This window comes from Pleurodeles waltl, chromosome 11 (assembly GCF_031143425.1).
Source record: "Pleurodeles waltl isolate 20211129_DDA chromosome 11, aPleWal1.hap1.20221129, whole genome shotgun sequence".
In the NCBI taxonomy this organism is placed as follows: domain Eukaryota; kingdom Metazoa; phylum Chordata; class Amphibia; order Caudata; family Salamandridae; genus Pleurodeles; species Pleurodeles waltl.
The window spans coordinates 32029255-32051200 of record NC_090450.1 but is presented as its reverse complement, the minus strand read 5'-3'; the positions used below and the strand labels follow the sequence as shown (position 1 = coordinate 32051200).

The following is a 21946-nucleotide window of genomic DNA, read 5'->3' as shown; positions in this document are numbered from 1 at the left end:
CCATGCCACAGTCTGCCACTGACGTGGACACTGTGATGGGATGTGACCAGTGGTAGGGACCTGCTGGTGGGTGGTGGACTCATGAATAACAGTGGTCAGGTCCCTGAGCACCCCTACTATGGAGGCCATGGTGGTATTACAGGCCTGCCACTACTGCATGGCCACCTGATGGAATTGCCCTTGCAGCCGCTGGGTCTCCTGCACAGTAGCGAGGATTTGGTCCACTGTGTCCAGAGTGTGCTGGTATACACCCAAGACCTGATTGAGGCCCTCCTGGGCAGTCAGTTGGTGTGGCTGTCCAGCCCCTTGTCCCACAGTTTCCCTCCCTCTACCCCTGGCCTATGGTGCCTGTGCCCCTGCCACAGTGTGCCTACTCCCAGTAGCAGCAGGGCCTTCATTTTCTAGGGTGGCTCTCCCTGACTCTGGCATCTGTACTACAAGGCACACGTCTGGTTGATGGATCCCCATGGGTAGTGGTGTCCAATATGTCCAGGGTGGGTGTGTCATTGGTGGACTGTCCAGTGGCCCCAGATGGCCCAGGCAAGAAGTCCTCATCCAGATAACCAGTGGGGCCTTCATCCTGGGGAGGACTGTCTGAGCCTGTCATTCCCTGCAGGGTGTCAGTGGAATGGGTATCTGTGGAAGGATATGGTAGGTGTAAGTTGTGTGACTGTAGTTGTTATGTCCCTTTTGTGATGCATGCAGTGGCTCGATTAGCTTCCCAGTGCTGGCATTGACAGCTGCTGCACTGCAGACATTGATTTGGTTAGGATTGTGGGTGCTGTGGTTCTTCACATTGTGGTTGACGTCCATGATGTTGGGGTGTGTGTGTGGGGATGGTGGGAGTGGGGTAGGGTGACATGCAGAGGAGGGGTGTGGGGTGTTTTAGACAGGAGCAGTGGGTTGGGTAGCAGTGGTTTAGAGAGTGGTGGGGAGCCATGCTGAGCATAGGTGGTTGGTATGTGGAAGGTATTGCTGACTTACCAGAGTCGAGCCCTCCGCTGATGCCAGTCAGGCCCTCGGGATGCAAGATGTCCAGGACCTTCTCCTCCCAGGATGTCAACTGATGGGGAGGAGCTGGGGGGCCACCGGCTGTCTTGTTTCTGGATATCCTCTGCCTGGATGCCATGGATCGTACCTTCCCCCTGAGTTAATTCCACCTCTTTCTGATGTCCTCCCTTGTGTGTATGTTGGAACCAGTGGCACATAGAATGTGTGCACGCTTATGGATACCTCTCAAACAAACAGACCTGAGAGACGGACAACACTTGTCGCAAGAGAACTTGACAGGTACAACATCCAGATTCCAGCCCTCGGCAAGACCAGGTTCCCAGACGAAGGCTAGCTGACAGAAGTCAAAGCCGGATACACCTTTTCCTGGAGTGGCCAAAGCAGCGATGAATGTCGTGAAGCAGGAGTGGGTTTTTCCATTAGATCTAATCTGATCAGCAAATTAGCCAGCCTCCCAAAATGATTCAACAATCGACTCATGTTTCTGTAGCCCCCACTCAAAGGAAAGCGCCATGCCACCTTCATCAGTGCATATGCCCCCAACATGACAAACCCAGAGGAGATCAAAGGCAATGAAGACTTGGTGTCCATCATAGCATCTGTGTCCAAGGAAGACAAGCTTGTCATCTTAGGCAACTTCAATGACAGATTTGGTGCAGACTACCAGACATGGGAGGGAGTCATTGGGGGAAATGGAGTCAGCAAAAGCAACAGCAATGGTCATCTACTTTTGAAGACCTGTGCAGCTCATGACCTGTTGTTCACAAACACAGTCTTCCATCTATGCAACTGTAATAAGACGTCCTGGAAGCACCCACGTAGCAAGCACTGGCATCTCATCTTCCGTCATAGTAAGGAGAAGGGACAGGTATGATGTTAGAGCGACTAAGACCATGAGCGGCACAGTCTGCTGGACAGACCATAGACTCATACTCTCAAAAGTCAATATGCACATCCAGCAGAGGTGGAGCCCACAGGGGAAAAAGATCAATAGGCGACTGAATGTCAGCAAGTTAGAACGGCACTTTGCCTGTGAATGTGATTTGCTGGGTTTGCGTCCAGTTGCTGCTTCTGCTTCAAAGAGGACACAGACTGGACTTTGTGGTATATTCCTCCTTGTGAAGTGTCTCCAAGGGCTTTGACTAAGCTTGCCTCCTGTTCTGAAGTCGCAGGGCCATCAAAGACTTCCCCTGCCAGTACCTGGACTCTCTGTTGAGACTCCTACCCAGCCAAGTTGTGCCCTATCCAGTCCTTGGGCCCTTGAAAGGTGAATCTGGTGGAACCAAGGCGGAAATCCACACACAGGAGTCGTGTGGAGAAAGATTTGACACATCACCTGCAAAGAAACTGTAAAAACGACGCACAACCTGCATTGCGGCTGAGAAATTGACTCACCACCTGCATCGCGGCTGGGAAATCAACACATTTACTGCATCATGGCTGGAGAAATGACAAAACGCCTGCTTGCAGCAGCTGAAATCGGCACGAGCCTCACCCAGCACAGTTCCTTATCACTGCAGCTGGATTTTGCACGCTTCATGGCTGGGCATCGAAATCAACGTGAACCTACCCGGACCTGAGGTGCCCGTCTGGAAATCGACGCATTGCTCTCTTGCAGGAGAGAAAAAACAAAGCATTGCCTACCTGACCAGAGAAGAAACGACGTGCGGCCTCACTTGCGAGTAAGGAATCAACCAATCTCTGACTTTTCCGATGCAAGCTCTCCCGTCTGGCTTTATTTTTGATGCAAACTAGGTACTTTGTGTAACATCAATGCATCCATTGTTTCCTATGCCGTAAGACTCTTTTTAATTTAAAAATTAATAACTTTACTTGTGTGTGTTGGATTTTTGTTGTATTGGTCTTGTTTGAATTAGATAAATATTGGCTATTTTTCTAAACAAGTGTGGTGTCTATTTCGTAGTGTTTTTACTGTATTACTGTGTGTTTCGGTACAAATTCTTTACACATTGACTTTGAGATAAGCCTGACTGCTAGTGCCAAGCTACCAAGAGGGTGAGCAGGAGTTATCTTAAGTGTATATCTCTCTTGCCCTGACTAGAGTGTGAGTCCTTGCTTGGACAGAGTGCAAACTGACTGCCAATCAGAGACCCCATTTCTAACACGTCCTATCATTTGCATTTGTCAACTTAATGTTTTATTTCTTCTTTTTATACTGTAGTAGTTCAAAGCTTTTGGTTTCCTTGGTGGCGACTCCCACTTGCAGTTTCATCAGTGATAGATCAGCCGTTTGTGTAGGTGTATGTGTTTGTCAAGAAACCCTTTTTTGAAAATGTGAGTATAAAGATCATTCTGTGATTTATATTGAAAGTTTTTTTCTAGATCATTATTTGTCAATAGTTATTTTGACTGCTTGATACAGCCACAGTTGGTTGAGTAGGAATTTGACACAGTGTTAATTATTCGTGTTTTGCTGTTGTATTTTATTAGTAAGCATTATGGCTGCCCATAGGCTGACTGCCTAGAAGGTGGTTGTTTTGTTTTTTGAATGTGCCCCTGAACATAGCTCTGCGACTGACTCTGCATCTGAGGCACAGGATTGACTTGATGATTCTGGCAGGGAATTTTCTGCCTCAGAGGAAGCATCTGATAATGAATCCACTATTAGTGCTGATGAAGTGCCTCTTGTAGAGAAGGACACTGATATGCAGTAGAGCAGCAAGATCAAGCTGGGGTTGCAGGCAGGGACTGGAAGAATTCCCATTGGAAGTGCTGAACCCTGGATTACCCTTAATATGGTGCAGCCTGTTTTGTCTGCCTTTAGTGGTGTTGCAGGGTGTAAAGTCATAACAGAGAACTTTTTGCATGCCAGTTTTTCCATTTGTTTATTGATGATGTATTTTGGGATAATAATGTTGTGCAGACTATTGTATGCAGTACAGTTTTTGAGGGACACCAGTGCCACACTTTAGCCCCACTCTAGAGCTACCCAGAGGACTGCCACCAGTCTCCATGAGATTAGGTAGTTCTGCGGTATAACTTTGTTGATGGGATTGCTAACAAAGCCATCACTGTTTTTATACTGGTCTACTAGTCCCCTGATGGCAACTGCTATATTTACAGCAACAATGTATCAAGACCAGTATTTGCTTCTGCTCTGCAGCAGATGCTGCATTTTGTGGATATGCTATAGCATTGCCCCAACATCACCCTGGTTGTGACTGTCTCTTCAAGATTCGGCCTGGTCCTGACCATTTAGTAGATTGTTTCTCAGAGATCTGTGTTCCAGGGAAAGATACACCTGTGGATGAGTCTCCAGTCCTGTTCAAAGGCTATTTGTTTTTAATTTCAAGGTGTACACTGGTAGAACCTGCCAGAAGACTTTTTAATAAAGATCACCATTGATATGTGGACAGTTTCTACACAGGTGCACAATTATTCAAGGAAGTATTAAAGGTGTGCAATGTGGAATGGGTCACAATCTAACTGAAAAGGTTACCTGAAAGAGCTTGGGTGTAAAAGAGGGCTTTGCACAGTAATGAACATCTTACTTTGAAATTTCAGACAGCTGAGATGTCCACATGCTCACAACTATACATGATGAAAGCATTGCACCTGTGACTGTTTGGGGTCAGGTAGCATAAGTGCGTAAACCTGTGTGCATTTTAGACCACAACAGGAACATGGCAAACGTGGCTGCAGTAGATTAAAAGTTGAACCCTTGCAATGCTGCTTCGAAGTCATACACCTGGTACAATAATTTGGATGTTTATTTATTTCTTTAACATCCTTCAATGCTTATGTTGCTTTCAAGGATAGTTCTCCAGATTTCAAGATGAGTTTTTTTCAGCGTCAGCAACGTGTAATAGACACCCTTGTTGAAGTTGAGCAGGCAAGTGTTACTTGAGTCAGAGTGGTGGACGATGTGGCTAGATTGAAAGATCGTACTTTCCTGAATACATTCCTCCAACATCCAAAAAATACTTTTTTTTATCAGATATGTTGAGTTTGTGTCTGAAAAAAAGTACGAAAGGAGAGTTGTATGTACTGCCCCACGCACCCTTCTAATCCTGGCCTATGCATGCCCACTTTTTTTAGATTGTACAATACACAACTCAAGTATTGAGAGCAAACATGACAGTAAAGAAAACTGACTGTGGTCTGCACTGCTATATATTTTCTGTTTATATATGTGATTGGGAGTAGTTTGATGTGCTTAGTTACACCATGTGTATGTAGTCATTTGGTATTTCATCTTTTAGCAATATTTGAAAAAAATGCTGTTTTTAGTTGGATGTTTTATTTTTTCCTGGCGGTGCTTTGTGTGTGTATCATCTGTACATTGTGGGAGTGTCCTGGAAATTATAGTGGTGTGGAGCTACATGGTGATGTCTGAGTGGGGTTTGGCTGTTATTATGTGTGGCTGGTGCCTGGCTTTGGGGACTGGTGTGTGGCTGCCTGCAAATGTGTAGTGACCAGCAGCAAGCAACCACACAAATACAAAGCCACCAAATTGTTAGTCCACACATTCCACCAGCCTCTAGGTGGTACGATTGTTGTGTCTAATCTGGTATCTGGCTGGTGGTATATGTGAATGGTGGTGTGTGTTTGTGGCCTCAGGCTGGTGGTGTGTGTCAGTTAGCATTTGGCTGGCAGTGTGTGCAGTGACCTGTTGCTGATCACAGTGATGAGCTCTTCAATGGCGCCATTTGTTGATGTGGCTGGTGGTATGAATGGTTTTGTGAGTGTGAGACATGAACGGTGTCCAGTAAAGTTGTTGGTGCCTTGTCCTGGCTTTACAGCTCAAAAGCTATGAGTCACTGATTAAGTATTCTGGAATATTAATTATCTTATTAACTGTGTTTTTTACATTTTCATTTTGATGAAATATTTTGTTAATGACATTTACATTTTGAACCTTTCACTCACCCTCGATTCTAGTCCAACCAGTATGTGGGTGTACTTGAGTTGTAGATGGTTATCAATTAATATTTGCCCTTTCTGTCTTCCTCTGCCAGGGTGTACATTGTCTCAAAGGAATATCTACCAATACACAGATATCTTTGTAAACTGGACATCAGGGGCTGCAGGGAATTGTGTCTTGTGTGGTTCACACAAGGTTTTCTTACCCAAAAGGCCTTGAAAATTTCAAACATAGGATAGAAAACATATTTTCTTCATTTTTCTGTGACTCAAAGTACTGGAATCTGTGGAGTGCATCAGATTTCCTGCCACCCAGAGTGCCCACATGTCTTCTGATAGAAATTGTGGCTCTCTGCAGATTTCACTACTTTCCATCACAAAATTGTGAAGAAAATTTGTTTTTAGTCAAAGTTTGATGTTTGCAAGAACTTAGGACTTAGATTCCGGTATGGGTACCCACAAATTCAGAGATGTACAAACACACACTGCTCTTAACCTCAGTACCACATGTCTATTTCAGAAATATATAAATTTCATGGATAACTATTTTTCAGTCTTTATATTTTACTGTCTTAATTGCTTTATACCCAGTACACAATGGAAAACCATTGTAAGGTGCAGTTCAGTTGTTGGCTTTGGGTACCTTCGGTTGTTGGAAAATAAAAGTCTATATATCCCCGCAACCTTTAGGGTCTAGTGGACATAATAGTGTATTGCTTTTGTAAATCTGCCATTGTGACAAGTTCTTCCAAAGGAAAACATTGTCACACATGGACTATTTTTCTTCTCATTTAAAATATTCTTCTAATTTCAACAGTTGGTTTTGTTGGGTAAACCTTGAAGGATCTGCACAAATGACCCCCTGCTTATCTCAGAATTCCATCTACTTTTCAGAAAATGTATAGCTTTCTGGAATCATCCATGGGTCTTGCCCAGGTTTCTACCACAACTGGAAGTAGGTTGAAAGCACAAAAAGTAGGACAACCGACCTAACTCTTTGAAAAAAATGACAAAACTGTGGTAAATAATAGGTTCTTTGGTTCTGCATTGCTCCTAAAAGCTGGTAAAATTATGACTTTAGCACACCAATCCATTTGTTAATGCCATTTTTAGAAAAAAAGACACTTTTATATGAAGCAATGTTTTCCTATTTTTCCCCAAGACTCCGACTTTAGCTATATTTTACCTATTTTCTCAGTCTCCTCCAGGAGACTCCACAAACTCTGGGCACCTTTGGAATCTCCTGGACGTTAGATAATAGGACACAATTATGGCATTGATACCTTCTGTGGATAAAAAGGTATGGAGGCCTGCATGCAAACTACACCAAATGTCAAAAAAGGGCTTAGGATTTCAGAATGAAAAGGCTTAGCAGCCAAGGAGTTATCAGTACATACAGTTTTTATAAAAAGATACTTCTGATGGATACACCTACCTGTGGATTCCTCACCTAAAGAATTCTCCCCTCGCGCCAGCCCTCAACGGAAATTTCTTCTAGCTCTGCACGTCGACGATGACGTCACAATCACCCGACTCCACGCGGCGCCACATGACATCATCCAGGCAATAAGAAGCCCTCTTCAACGTGCAGACGTCAGTTCCCTTTTTTCCGTGCCCGAGTAACGGTTAATTCTTCGAGGCTCACAGGGAGCTATTGTTTCCAACGATGGTTACAATGTCGCAGCCAAGAAAATCCGGCATCAAACCTTGTAGCCAGTGCGGTGGTCGAATGTCGGTTACCGACCCCCACGAAAATTGCCTCTGGTGCCTTAGTTCCGACCATCAGGTCGAGTCATGTGGCTCATGTCAGCGCATGAATCCCAAGGCACTTAAAGAGAGGGAGGCGAAATTGTGCTTGGCTTGGTCCAAGAAGAAGAAGGAGAGGCGTCATCGGAGGGAGTCTTCTTCGAGATCCTCGAGGTCTCGTCACCATCGTAGTGACACTCGGCGCCGTCACGAATCTCGGCGCCGATTGAGCAAGGGACGGTCCAGGTCAATATCGGCCTCTCCGTCAGCTCGGCGTCGTCCGACGTGGGAGATAAGCCCGACCGTCACCCCTCCGCCTCCTACGACCCCAACGTCACCCGGGTCGGTCTTTGAGGTCGAGCCTCCCCAGAGGCCAGAAGGTTCTCCTGGCCAGGAGTTACCTGGACCTTCCTCAGCGTCTATGCCGGCGCCGGTGCAGCAGCAGCAATACCCGGCTTTCCCGGCTCCAGGAACGGATCCTGCAGCGTTTTTTAACGTAATGTTTAACATTTTTGCTTCCATGACGCCGGGTGGGAGTCATGCAGGTCCGTCTGGCCCTCTGGCCTATGATTTGGGTGTTCCGGCGTCTTATCGATCAACGCCTTTCACCCCATTTTTATCTGCTGCACCTGAAGCGGCGCCGATGCCTAGGACGTCGCCCAGGCCGACTACACCTGCTACGGCACCGTTGGATTTGCCTCGGATCCGATCGACGTCTAAGAATCCTATGCAGTCAGAGCTTCCGGCTTTGGACGGATCTGAGGTTCGGCGCCGACAAAGATGTTCGGCGTCGACCAACGCCTTATCGACTCCAGGCTTGGAGTCAAGGCTTAAATCAAGACATCTGGCTCTTCGACTTTTGGAGGAAGAAGATTACGCAAGACAACACCTGGAGGAAGGTGAAGTTTTGGAGCCCTCTGGTGACTTCCAGGGACTGGATACAGACAGTGGCTTGGACACTACCCCAGAATGGGATCTAGCTTCCCCTGGAGAGATCACAGAGGAAGCTGCTTCATTCCACGCAGTCATTCGGAAGGCTGCAGACTTTTTGGACCTTCCCCTTCCTACTGCGGAGGTCAAAAGAAATTTATTGACAGAGGTTTTACACCCGGCTTCTGCTTCTGCTGAGCCTCTTTTGCCCTTCAATGAGGCTCTGCTGGACCCCATTAAGGACATCTGGTTGAAACCTGTGTCCACCGCTGCGGTCAACAGAGCGGTGGCTCGTCGCTATAGGACGGCGCCTGGTGATCCGGTGTTTCTCTCCAGACAGCCAACTCCGGAGAGTCTAGTGGTGCAAGCCTCTTGTTCGTCCAGATCCTCGCCTTGCTCGTTTCCTGGGACACCTGCGGACAGGGAGTCAAAAAAGTCATTAAAATCTTCAAATGCAACTTGCATACTGGGGCGTTACATCCATGCCCTTATGGAAGAGGCGAAGGGCCACCCTAGTTTGTCTCAGGAGATGTTGCAGCTGTTGGCGGATGCTCATGCGGCTGCGACTCAGGTGATCCAGTCGGGATTGGATACATCGGACTCGGTGGCTAGGGCTATGGGCACAACCATAGTTTCTAGACGGCAGCTTTGGCTACGGTCATCTGGCTTCTCGCCGGACGTGCAGGCCACACTTCTTGATCTTCCTTTTGATGGGGAGAGGCTCTTCGGCACAAAGGCTGACTCTGCCCTGGAACGTTTTAAGGAAAGCAGAGTGACTGCAAGATCTTTGGGACTCCAGTCGTCAGCCTCATCCTCCTTTAGAGGTTTTCGGAGGTTTAAAGGATTTGGACGTGGTTCCTTTCGTGGAAGATTGCAAGGACCACAACAATCTGCTTCTACCCTGCCATACAGATCCTTCAGGGGCAGGGGCAGAGTCCGTACGAGAGGAGCCACCTTGCAGCACTCTTTCTCTTCCTCGGGAGGGGTGCAGCAAGGTAAGCAGCCGTAGTCCTCCTCTACTCCCTGTCCACTTGTCTCCGGTAGGGGGGAGACTTGCCCATTTTCTTCCAATGTGGGAGGTTATAACATCGGACTCCTGGGTCATCGACATTGTGAAGAAGGGGTAAGCTCTTCCCTTTCGGGAATTCCCTCCTACCTTCCCTCCCCGCCCATCCTTCTGTTCGGAAGACCATCTTCTCCTATTACAGCAGGAGGTATTATCCCTATTGACAAAAGGTGCGATAGAGTTGGTTCCCGAGCAAGAGAGGGATCAGGGTTGTTATTCAAGATACTTCCTGATTCCCAAAAAGGATGGTCGGCTGAGACCGATTTTGGACTTGAGGATTTTGAATTGGTTCCTCAAACAGAAAAAAATCAAAATGCTGACCCTCTCACAGGTTCTTTTGATGTTGAACGAAGGGGACTGGATGGTGTCGGTTGATTTGCAGGACGCGTATTTTCATATTCCGATCCTCAAATCGCACAGGAAGTATCACCGGTTTGTGGTGGGATCGCAGCATTATCAGTTTGCGGTCCTCCCTTTTGGTCTTACTTCAGCACCTCGAGTCTTCACAAAGGTGATGGCGGTGGTAGCAGCAGAGCTCAGAAGAAGGGGGATAGCTGTGTTTCCCTATCTGGACGATTGGTTGATCAAAGCCAAAACTCCGGAGCTCGTGCGGTGCCATCTCGAGTCGACGACTCAATTGTTGTACAACCTGGGTTTTTCAGTCAATGTACCCAAATCTCACCTGGAGGCCTCTCCACGCCTCCTGTTCATAGGGGCATAATTGGACATGACATTGAATAGGGCCTTTCCTCCGCCCCAGCGGGTTCAAGACATACAGGCGTTGATTCCAATGTTTCGAAATGGAGCGGTAGTTCCAGTCCTCAAGGTCCTTCGTCTGCTCGGTCTGTTCGCTTCTTGCATACTGTTGGTCACTCATGCACGCTGGCACATGAGAGCTCGTCAGTGGTGCGTCCGCAGGCAGTGGTTTCAGCACAAAGGGGATCTCAAGGATTCAATAAAGATCTCCAGAGACACTGCAGTGGATCTTCCATGGTGGGCAGTGGTCGACAACCTGTCTCAAGGAAGGCCGTTCTCGCTGCCACTTCCAGTGGCCACAGTAGTAATGGATGCTTCCACTCTAGGGTGGGGAGCTCATCTGGGGGACCTGGAGATCAAAGGCCTTTGGTCTCCAGGGGAACAGAGGTTACACATCAATCTGTTAGAGTTGCGGGCAGTACGTCTGGCTCTCAAGGCCCTCCTTCCTTCCATTCGCGGTCAGTCAATCCAGGTTCTGACGGACAACATGACCGCGATGTGGTATATAAACAAACAGGGAGGAGTGGGGTCGTATCTTCTCTGCAGAGAAGCTCTTTGTCTCTTGTCCTGGCTTCAGGAACACAAGATCTTCTTGATTGCACATCATTTGGCCGGAGTCCTGAACGTGCGTGCAGACATTCTCAGTCGACGCAGCTCGGTCGATCACGAGTGGCGCCTTCATCCAGATCTAGTTCTGGGTATCTTCCGGATGTGGGGATATCCACAAATAGATCTGTTTGCAACTCAAGAGAATGCGCAGTGTCTGCGATTTTGCAGCCTCCAGTATCCGGTGCAAGGAGCTTTGGGGGACGCGTTTCAGATGTCCTGGAAGGGTCAGTTGCTTTATGCATTTCCCCGCATACCCTTGATTCCTCGAGTTCTCAGGAAGATCCGCAAAGACCGAGCTCAAGTCATCTTAATAGCTCCGGATTGGCCGAGATGAACAGCTCTTCTTTGGATACGTGGGGAAGAGGAAAGGTAGAGCGGTCCACAAGAGAACGCTATCCAGGTGGGTCATTCTATGTATTAAGTTCTGCTATTCTTTGGCGAAGAGAGATCCACCTGTGGGGCTTCGTGCCCATTCCACCAGAGCCAAAGCAACTTCATCGGCTTTGGCTAGAGGTGTTCCTGTGGCTGACATCTGCAGGGCAGCGACCTGGGCATCCCTCCATACTTTTGCCAAACATTACTGTTTGGAATCTGAGGTTAGGAGGGATGGTCATTTTGCTCGCTCGGTGCAGCAAGATTTCTTGGTTTGACCATTCGGGCACCCACCACCGGAGGTTTTACTGCTTGGGGACTCTATTATTTAGATGAGGAATCCACAGGTAGGTGTATCCATCAGAAGAATAAGTTACTTACCTTCGGTAACGCTTTTTCTGGTGGATACAGTAACTACCTGTGGATTTCTCATGGTCCCGCCCGCCTCCCCGTTGCCTGACTGGTTAAGCCAAGATCTCTTTGGGTGCGCATCCTTGATCTTATATATATATATATATAGATATATATATATATACTGTATCTATATATCTATATATATATATATATATATATATGTATATAGATGTTTCATGTATATAATTGTGATGACTGTATATACTTTTCCTTTGCGAATTAAGATAGTTGAAGAGGACATTTTGGACTTGGATTTTACATTCATATATATATTTCTCTCTCGAATTGAGCATTCATAACTGTTATTTATAATGAGTTTTATGATAAATGTTCTGTTTTAATTCATTCTGGAAGAATGTGTACTCTTTAGGTTAAACCTCTTCGCCTCTATGGCACGTAAAAAAATGGTGATAACTGACGTCTGCACGTTGACGAGGACTTCTTATTGCCTGGATGACGTCATGTGGCGTCGCGTGGAGTTGGGCGATTGTGACATCATCGTCGACGTGCAGAGCTAGAAGAAATTTCCGTCGAGGGCTGGCGCGAGGGGAGAATTCTTTAGGTGAGGAATCCACAGGTAGTTACTGTATCCACCAGAAAAAGCGTTACTGAAGGTAAGTAACTTATTCGTCTGTACAACAATGAATTATATTAATACATTTTCAGCTATGCAAGTTCTTCTTTTTAATGTCCTTTAGAAATGGTGCTAAATTAATTTTTGCATTTAATTCTTATTTGCATCTAGTGCCCATGCTGTGTAACTACAAAGATAGCTCTGCTGTGCAAAGATTTCGGGAGAGATTTAGAGGAAGATAGTGACAAGACAGTCCTGTTATCGGGAGTGCTGCTGGACTGCCACCTAGGGCGAGGAGTACCCTGAAAGTGACATTCGTATTACTTTGAATCTTCTTACTAATACCCATGGAAGCCTCAGTCCGAGATGGAAGAGTACCTGTAGTGACAATCCTCTCTACAGGTGAGTATAATTCACATCCCATCTTGGTCAATTGACACACTTCAATACTTGTTCTAACCTAGGTGACCTTCGTTATGGAACTCCCTGAATGTAGTCGCCCATGAATGATATTTCTAGTCCTTTGCGCCTCTGTGTTCTCCTCTGGCCCATTTTTGGCATCTGTTACTTTCAGCTGCATCTCCTTGACTTGGAACCTCCTCACTCATATAACAGCAACTACCACAAACTGATCAAATCCGGACTTCACGGGCTCCCAACCTGCAACTTTCCAGACAATTCCTCTGAACATCCAGGCACATTGTCATGGTTACCTTCCATCACAAACAGTTAGATCTGAGGAACTTCACCTGCTATAAAGGTGAAAGGGATCCTCCTGATTCCTCTTCGGTCTTCCCTCCACTCGCTGAACCACACTTCCCTGGACTCTGCATATCACGTTGATCTAGCTAACCTTTTGAAAAAATGTAAAAACCTATCTTTTTAAACTGTAAACTATTTCTTTGGTTTATGGGCCCTTGACTCTGTTATGATGTCAGCACTAGGACACTTCAAGGTAAGTGTGCACTCTGCAAGCTTCAGAATACTTTATGCTTCTCTGCCAGGACTCCTGGTGGTCAAACCTTGATATTAAAAAGTCTTGTTCACTGAGACTTTTCAAGAGATATGTATGAGGAACATGTATAGTGATCAATTTATGGTGGGACCGCCATATTTCCACAAGTCCTTTATGCCTTTCTCTATTTTTATGTTTCAAGGGGCATTCTTGATGAAGATTCTTTTGTTTATGAACTAAATGATGTTACAAATCCTTTGTGGTTTGCTAATCGCATGACTTAATGAGAATGAATTTAGATAATTTGTATTCAAAATACAATATTATGAAAAACAGTGTGGATTAATGTAGGAAAATAGTGTATTAAATGTTTTTGTTTTACATTTAAAAACATATTTTTAAATATTTGATGCTTTGTCCATTAGCGAGGAAAAGAGACAGGAACCGAAATCTCTAGGAATTCATCGTCTTTGGGACACAAAATATTTATCTTGCTCTGATCATACAATTTCCCTTGCCCTTCTAATATGTTACACGGACAAAAGAGGTACTCATTGAAGATCAAAACTAAGATGGGGATAGTACTCTTTTCTTCAGTCCCATATAAGAGAATCTTAATTCACTGGAACACAAATAACACTGGTATGAATTTGTGTTATATGTAGAAGAATTTAGCAGACTCAATTACAGAAAGGAGATAACATTGTGATAGTTCCTGATATAGTTTAGGAGAAGATCCATAAGTTGGACAAAGCAATTGAAAAAAGTACATAGACAAGATTCTAGAGTGCATCCCATAAGGCACTGGTCAAAACCTTTTTCAGTTTAGCATCTCATGATAATGATGTTAAGAAAGAAAACTCACTTGTGAGGTGGTTGGTTGACACCATCAACATAGGTGTTTGTAAATTGGCATTGTGTAATTTATTTACCATACCTAAGGTCCATGTGTCCTCGTGGTTGAAAAAATGTGGTTGTAAAAATATATGGGGTATATTTAAGAGCCCCTAGCGCCTCCTTGCACCAAATTTGCATCATTCTTTTTGATGTAAACTTGGCCCAACAAGCCCAAAAACGCTGTGCCATATTTACAAAGTGGTGCAATGCTTGCTTTCCATCACTTTGTAACCCCTTGAGCCACATTATGCCTGCGCCAGGCATAATGTTTGCAAGGGGACATTCAGGCGCCAGGGGAGCCGTAAAAATGGTGCAAAGGAATCTATGAGATTCCTTTGTGCCATTTTTACCGGCATTTTTTAACACCTGCTAAGTGCAGGTATTAAACAGAGGCTCCCATTGACTACAATGGGCCTCTGTGTGCTTTGCAGGATTAGAATCATCAGTTTTGACGCTAATCCTGCAAAGCGCCAAACTACAGTAAAGAATTATGATGTTAGTCACCCTAACTACCGCCGTGGTGTGCCATATTTTAAATACAGCGCTACCGTGGTGGTGTTGGGGGGACTAAGGGGCGCAAGAAATCTGCCCCTATGTTTCTTCTGCAAATGTGTACTTGTTCAGAGAAAATAATGGACTGGATCCAGAATATAAGGTTTTCTTTGCCTGTAGGAAAGTATCATCTTTCTTGGCATGTTACCCCCATTTTTACCTGTATGTCAGTATGTTTTTGCCTGTCTCACTGGGATCCTGCTGGTCAGGACCCCAGTGCTCATAGTTTGTGGCCTAATGTGTGTGTTGTCAGTAGTGCTTAACTGTGTCACTGAGGCTCTGCTAATCAGAACCTCAGTGCTTCTAAATTTGTCACTATAGACTAGTGACTTCATTTAATAATCTCAATTTGCACAATGGACCCCCCCTTATAAGTCCCTGGTATATGGTACCTAGGTACCCAGGGCGTTGGGGGTTCCAGGAGATCCTTATGGGCTGCAGCATTTCTTTTGCCACCCATGAGGAGCTCAGACAAACCCTTTCACAGAACTGCCATTGAAGCCTGCGTGAAATAGTACACACACTATTTCACAGCCATTTTTCACTGCACTTAAGTAACTTATAAGTCACCTATATGTCTAACCTTCATTTACTGAAAGCTAGGTGCAAAGTTACTAAGTGTGAGGGCACCCTTGCACTAGCAAAGGTGCCCCCACTCTGTCCAAGGCCAATTCCCCAGACTTTGTTAGTGCGGGGATGCCATTACACTTGTGCACTACATTTAGTTCAATACCTATATGTAGCTTCACAATGGTAAACCCTAATATGTCCATGTAAGGTGTCTAAGATCATGGAGTTGTCCCCTCATTGCAAATCTGGCACTGGGGAGCCAATTCCATGCATCCTGGGGGCTTCACCATGGACCCCCAGTACCGCCAAACCAGCTCTCTGAGGCTTGCACTGCAGCTACAGCTGCTGCCACCAATAGGCAGGGATCTGCCCTCCAGGGTTCTGAGCAGCTCAGTCCCAGGAAGGCAGAACAAAGCATTTCCTTTGGGAGGAGGGTGTTCCACCCTCTCCCTTTGGAAATAGGTGTTATTGGTGTGTGAGGGGTAGCCTCCCAGAGCCTCTGGAAATGCTTTGAAGGGCACAGATGGTGCCCTCCTTGCGTGCGAGTCTACACCAGTTCAGAGACCCCCAGTCCCTGCTCTGGCACAAAACTGGACAAAGGAAAGGGGAGTGACCACTCCCCTGTCCATCACCACCCCAGGGGTGGTGCCCAGAGCTCCTCCAGTGTGTCCCAGACTTCAGCCATCTTGTTTTCCAAGGTGTGGGGACACTCTGGAGGCCTCTGAGTGGCCAGTGCCAGCAGGTGATGTCAGAAACCCCCGATGATAGGTAACCAATCCCCCTCTCAGGGCTATTCAGGGTCTCTCCTGTGGGGTTCTCTTCAGATTCTGCTTGCAAGTTTCCATCAGGAATCCTCTGAAACTACTACTTCATCCTCTGACCTCTGATCAGCTGCAGACTGCTCCAGGAACCACTGTAACTGCAACAAAGTATCCAGAAGAGCTACTTTGACTCTGCAACTTCAGCTCCAGTCAGCCACTGCAACAGTTTCCATGGTGTGCATGCTCTGGGGATTCCCTGTCTTCACCCTGCGCCAGAAGGACCATAGGATTCTCCCGTGGAGTGACGGAGTCACTTCCCTGCTCCAGCAGGCACATTCTAAGACGATAACCAGTTCTCTTGGACTCCTCTCCTGGCAACAAGAATGGTCCTTGGAACACAGGTGGTAGACCCCATCGACACAGACTGTCCTAAGGTCCTGCTGTCCAAATTTGGAGGAGGTAAGAGCTTGCGTTCCCCGTTTGCGACAGTAAACCTGTGGACCGCTTCATCTTCACCTCCTGAGGCCTCTTTGCACTATTTGCAAGAATCCTTCGTGCACAGCTTGGCCAGTTCCTCAGTACTCGATCCTGTGATGTGCAACTTGTTCTCCGGTGGCGTGGGACCTTCTTTTGTAGTGCTGAAACAACCGCAATTTGCACCTTCTTTGTACCAGTGTTCTGGGACCTTCGTGGATGCTGCCTGGTCATCTGTGGGTTCCCTTCAGTGTTGGGAGCCCCTCTGCCTCCTCAGACCGAGTTGAGGCCCCCAGGTCCCTCCCGGGTCTAGGCAGAGTCATTTTGATGCAATCCACGACATTGCTTCAACCAAGGTTTGTTGTACAAAATCAGCGCTGGCAACTCACCTGCATCCAACATCTCCACGTAGGACATCCTTTGCATCATGCAGGAACCCACAGCCATCTTCTTTGGTGCTCTTCTGCAGACTTCTTCTAATCGGAGAATTCTCTTTTGCACCATCTTCTAGGTCAGCAGGGGCTCCTGTACTTCCTGGAATCATTCAGCGACTTCTGGACTTGGTCTCCTCTCTTTACGGGTCTTCAGGTCCAGAAATCCACCATTTGTTGCTTGCAGTCTTGCTTGGTTCGTGCAATAACTCTAATCACGACTTGTAGTATGTCCTAAGGAAACTTGCAGTACTCTTACTTTCATGGGCTTTGGGTTGGGGTATTTACTTACCTTTGGTGTTTTCGTACACTCCCAAAGCCCCTCTACACACTACACTTGCCTAGGGGGGAACTTGTAATTCATATTCCACTTTCTTAGTATATGGTTTGTGTTGCTCCTAGGCCTATTGCATTCTATTGTATTTTCCACTGTTTGCACTATTCTATGACTATATACTTACCTGATTTTGGTCTCTAGTGTATATATTGTGTATAATACTTTCCTCCAGAAGGAGTATTGCCGCTAAGATATTTTTGGCCTTGTGTCACTAAAATAAAGTACCTTTATTTTTGGTAACACTGAATTTTGTCTTTTATTGTGTATAAGTACTGTGTAACTATAGTGGTATTGCAGGAGCTTTGCATGTCTCCTAGTTCAGTCTAAGCTGCTCTGCTACAGCTACCCCTAGAAAGCCTAAGCTGCTGGAACACTGACTACATTTCACTAATAAATGATAACTGGACCTGGTATAAGGTGTAAGTACCTAGGTTGCCCACTACAAACCAGGCCAGCCTCCTTCCCTCAGCTCCTGCATTTAGCTGTACAATATAATTACACAGACTCTAGGTCTGGCTGTAATATGGTAATGCATGGAACACAGGCTTTTTGCATTTATTTTTCAGAAAGTGGTACATTGCAGAGAGACATGGCACAAATAATCCGTGCCATGTGCACAAGCCTGTTTGCATGATTTAGCACATTTATCCTAGACCTATTGATTTTGCCAAGCCTGTATACCTTACGAGGTATCTATGTCTGAAGGTTAGTGTTTTCCAGTCCTAAGCACTATGCCAGCAAATTACACAAAAAGCTAAAAATTGTTGCTTTCAATTTGCGCTCACTCAGAGCTCAGTGAGTTAATTATTTGCTTCAGTTATTCGTATAAGACTGCTGGGTACACATTTAATTTTACGAAACCAAATCCTGGAAGGTCACCACTTTAACATGAAAAAGTATCGACTGTCACTTAAGAGTTGTCAAAAATGAATTATTAAGTGCTAGAAAACAAATAATAGCAAATGCAAGTGACATTAGATCTGCTTCTTCCTGTTCTAAACTTTTTCTCTGTGCCTTGCTCTCCTTCACTCCTTCCCTTTTTTCTCCATCTTTTTTCTATCCCTCACGTCTCTTCATCATCTCTCCTCTTAGCCCTGCCCTTCTCTTCCATGCAACCTTGTATAATCTTGCATTCCTCGCTATCACAGTTTGTCTTTCTTTTTCACATCTATATACTATCTTTGCTTCTCTCTCTGCTCAGCCCTCTCTTTCTCCTATTTCCTTCTCCCTTTTCTCTCAACATCCTTCTTTTTTCCTCCTTTCTTTCTCCTCCTTATCCCTTTTTGCTTCTTTTCTCTCTCTGATCCTTGATTGATCTCTTAGCCTCTGATCTTGCTTTTCTCCTCTCTTTTTCACACCTTGTATCCTTCATTTCCAGCCTTCAACTCTTTTCTCTTGTCTTCAGCTTGTTTGTTATTCTCATTTCCATACCTCTTATGTTCTAGTTCCATCTCTGCTCTCCCCAGGTATGCCCTCACTCTCTCTACACTCAACTCTCCCCTCTCCCTCTCTCTTTCTTCTCCATAACTCATTCCCCTCTGATTGCTTTCGTTAAATTGTGTATTCTGTCTGCCTTTTCCCCTTTTATCCTTCAACTCTTTCTATTCCTTCTCTACTACCTTTTTTGCCCCCTTTCCATCCATGTCTTTCCTCTAAGCGTCTTGTTGGAAAGAGGGTATTATTTGTGTGGCCTGCACAAGTAATGGGTCCACACACGACCACCACTGGGAACCAAATACCCCATTGTAGCACTTGACTCTCATAGTGTAGCATTGCAGAGCAGTCCAAGATTAACTCAAGGGAGGTGGTGTGGGCTAGTAATCACCATTCACAAGCACACAAGCATGACACTCAATAAATGATTGTCCAGTCTGTGTTTTTCTTTTGATAAAGTGAAAGTACATTTAATACACACACACACACACTACTCAATACTATGCAACAATTCACAAAGACACAGAAATTGATGGAATTACCCTTGGATGATATTGTGTAATCTCTCATGTCTCCCCCTAGGGGGAATATAATCCAGCAACCTACATGGCAAAACAATGGCTGGTATCTCAATGCAACATTTGTCTCTAATGTAAAGTGAGACCACCAGAATCTGGCAAATAAGAATACCTACTGTACAAGAGAGTGGTTATCAATCTCATTACGCAAATCAACATTGCAAGAAACATTTAGAGATAGGTTTAAATACTTGGAAAAAGTGAAGATTACTTGTGGATTACTTTCAGATTACTTCTTGATTACCCTAGATTAACTTGGTGTAACATTATACCCTTGATTAATCTGGTGCAATACCATCCTACACCCCCTAGAGAGTGCAGTCCCACAAACAAAGATTGTGCTTGGCAATATGATGGAACCTTTGAGGCGTTATGATTCCTTTGTCCTACCCAACACAAACGTTGCGTTGGGGTTACACTGCGCTGTTTCTGCAGCTCCCCCTGGTAATAGGAGTTTATTTGCTGGTGACCAAATCCTCCTGGGGCCACTAGGAGCTGAGCACTCAGCTCAAAATGACGTTGGGCCTCGCAGGGCCTGTGGAACATATGCATATCTAATCAGTGGCTCTCCCGCTGTGCCGGGAAGAGCCGCTCTACTTCCTTTCATGTGGCCTCGCACCGCCGCATTCCTCTCGGTTTGGGGGTGTCTGGTCCCACCCGGACAAACCCCCGGACGCTGGTTTTGTTTGGGGGCAGCGCGGGGAGCCCACCCCCAGCTGCCCTCATGGTTGGGGGGTGTTGGGCCCTACCCGGACACCCCCGTCAGGTGAGTGCTGTTGGGGAGTGGCTCGGGAAGCCCACCCCCAGCCGCTCCCACCGTCTCCTTGCACAGCCAGCAGCTCCAGGTGCTGTCGCAGAAGCCGACCCTACACTGGGTGTCTGCCCGCTCGTGTGGGAAAGATGTGATGCGGGGCAGCCCAACGGGCCCCCTGGGGGAGTGTGACTGCTGCATCGTGGCCCCGGGATGGGGTCCAGGGCCCCCCTCACCAATCTGGGGAGCGAGACAGATCTCCCACACTTGACCTCTTCGTGGGATCCCAGGATGGGGTGTGGGGCCCCTCTTGCCACATTCTTTGGGGGCACAATGGCACTCCTGACTTTGTCTTCTGGTGGGGCCCCGGGATGGAGTCCGGGGCCCCAGCACCACCTTCACGGGAGCGCAACTTCACTCCCCTACTTAATCTTCGGCCTCTGGCTCTCCCTCAGCTGGTAGCCACCTTCGCGGAGGACGCCATTGCGTGCCCCGACTGATCTACTTGGAGGGGTCCTAGGATGTCATCCGGAGTCCCCTTCCATCATTTTCACAGGGAGCGTGACGGGGCTCCTGTCTTCCTCCTCAGTGGGGCCCCAGGATGGGGTCCGGGCATTCTAAGTTTGTCTTCATCGGGGTCACCATACCGGCCCCCAGCTTTTCTTCTTTTTAGCAGGCAGCGTCAGGGCCGCTCGCTCAGAAGAAGGGCAAAGGTCACAGACCTTCTCCTTTGGATAAATCGGGCCCCCGGGTTTGTTGGAGGCTGGCCCTTTAAGCAGTGTACATAACTAAATACACTATGCAGAGGGTCCAGGGAACTACATGTTAGTTGTCAGGGGTGAAAATCAGACCAGCTAATGCTCTAATTGTTTAGGTAGCTGGTCGAGCAGTTAGGCTAATCCAGGAGATGTGCTAAGCATTTGCTGTACTCACAAATCCAATCATGCACCACACACACTCAATGAATAACTCAAGACCAGAATTTATGAAAATACTTCAGACTTTTATATAAATTTTAGGACCTAAATCTTTAGAATAGGTAAAGTACTTCTCTTGTTATGACTTTTTAAAGATTTAGCAAAGTTAGTTTTTCTGTGTAATTATGCACAAGTAGAATCAATAGGCAATCACTTTAAAAAATGCATTAAAAATTGAACGGTTGAGTTACCAGTCTCTTCTTTTGCAGGGTAGTCACAGTGGTCGGTGGGCACCTTCTGCCAGCTGGAGAACCTCGGGCAGCTCCCGGTTCTGGCGGTAGCAGAGTTGGAAAGGTTCTTGGCACAGGCACAGGGCCACCTGGATGGGCCACTTGGAAAAGGAGCTGGCTTGCCATTGCAAAGTGGTGCCTGGGGGTCCCCTTGGGCTGTCGAGGTCACAAGGGGTTAGGAACCCAGGGCACATAGCAGATTTCACGATGCAAGGCCCATGGAGGCCTAGTGCAGGGCGTTTTGGAGGTCTTGAATGCTGTGCGCAACAAAGTCCACTGGAGCTGGAGGTAAGTCTCTTTCAGGGCTGCTTACAGGACAATGGGGGCACTCTGGTCAGAGGTCCAGGGTGTTCCAGAAGTCCCTCGACTGGGCTTTCCTCCTGATCATTTGTCAGCTTAGAGGGTGCTGGTTTTCTCTTGGTCCGATGTCAGCTGACCAGGACCAAGTGTATTTTTATCTATCTCAGCCACTGGGGGTCGCAGTGCAACCAATCTTGGTACCGTTGGGGGGAACTTCTGGACTGTTGTCTGTGTGTCATTGGATCCGGCTGTGACTTCCAGTCGCGGAGATGTAGGTGATTAAGTGAAGTGTCCCTCACTGGTTTCTTGGTCCTTTGCAGGTTTCTTGCTTTTCTTG

The 21946-nt window shown here is 46.5% G+C and overlaps 1 long non-coding RNA gene across 2 annotated transcripts in view; it reads left to right on the top strand.

Moving 5' to 3' along the window:
* The window catches only part of LOC138266548 (uncharacterized), a 153034-nt gene that overhangs the window by 88354 nt on the left and 42734 nt on the right, over nt 1-21946 (top strand). For both annotated transcript variants that reach the window (XR_011199541.1, XR_011199540.1), the window contains exon 3: nt 12534-12764. This is a non-coding gene — a long non-coding RNA (uncharacterized lncRNA). The remainder of the gene's footprint in view (nt 1-12533; nt 12765-21946) is intronic.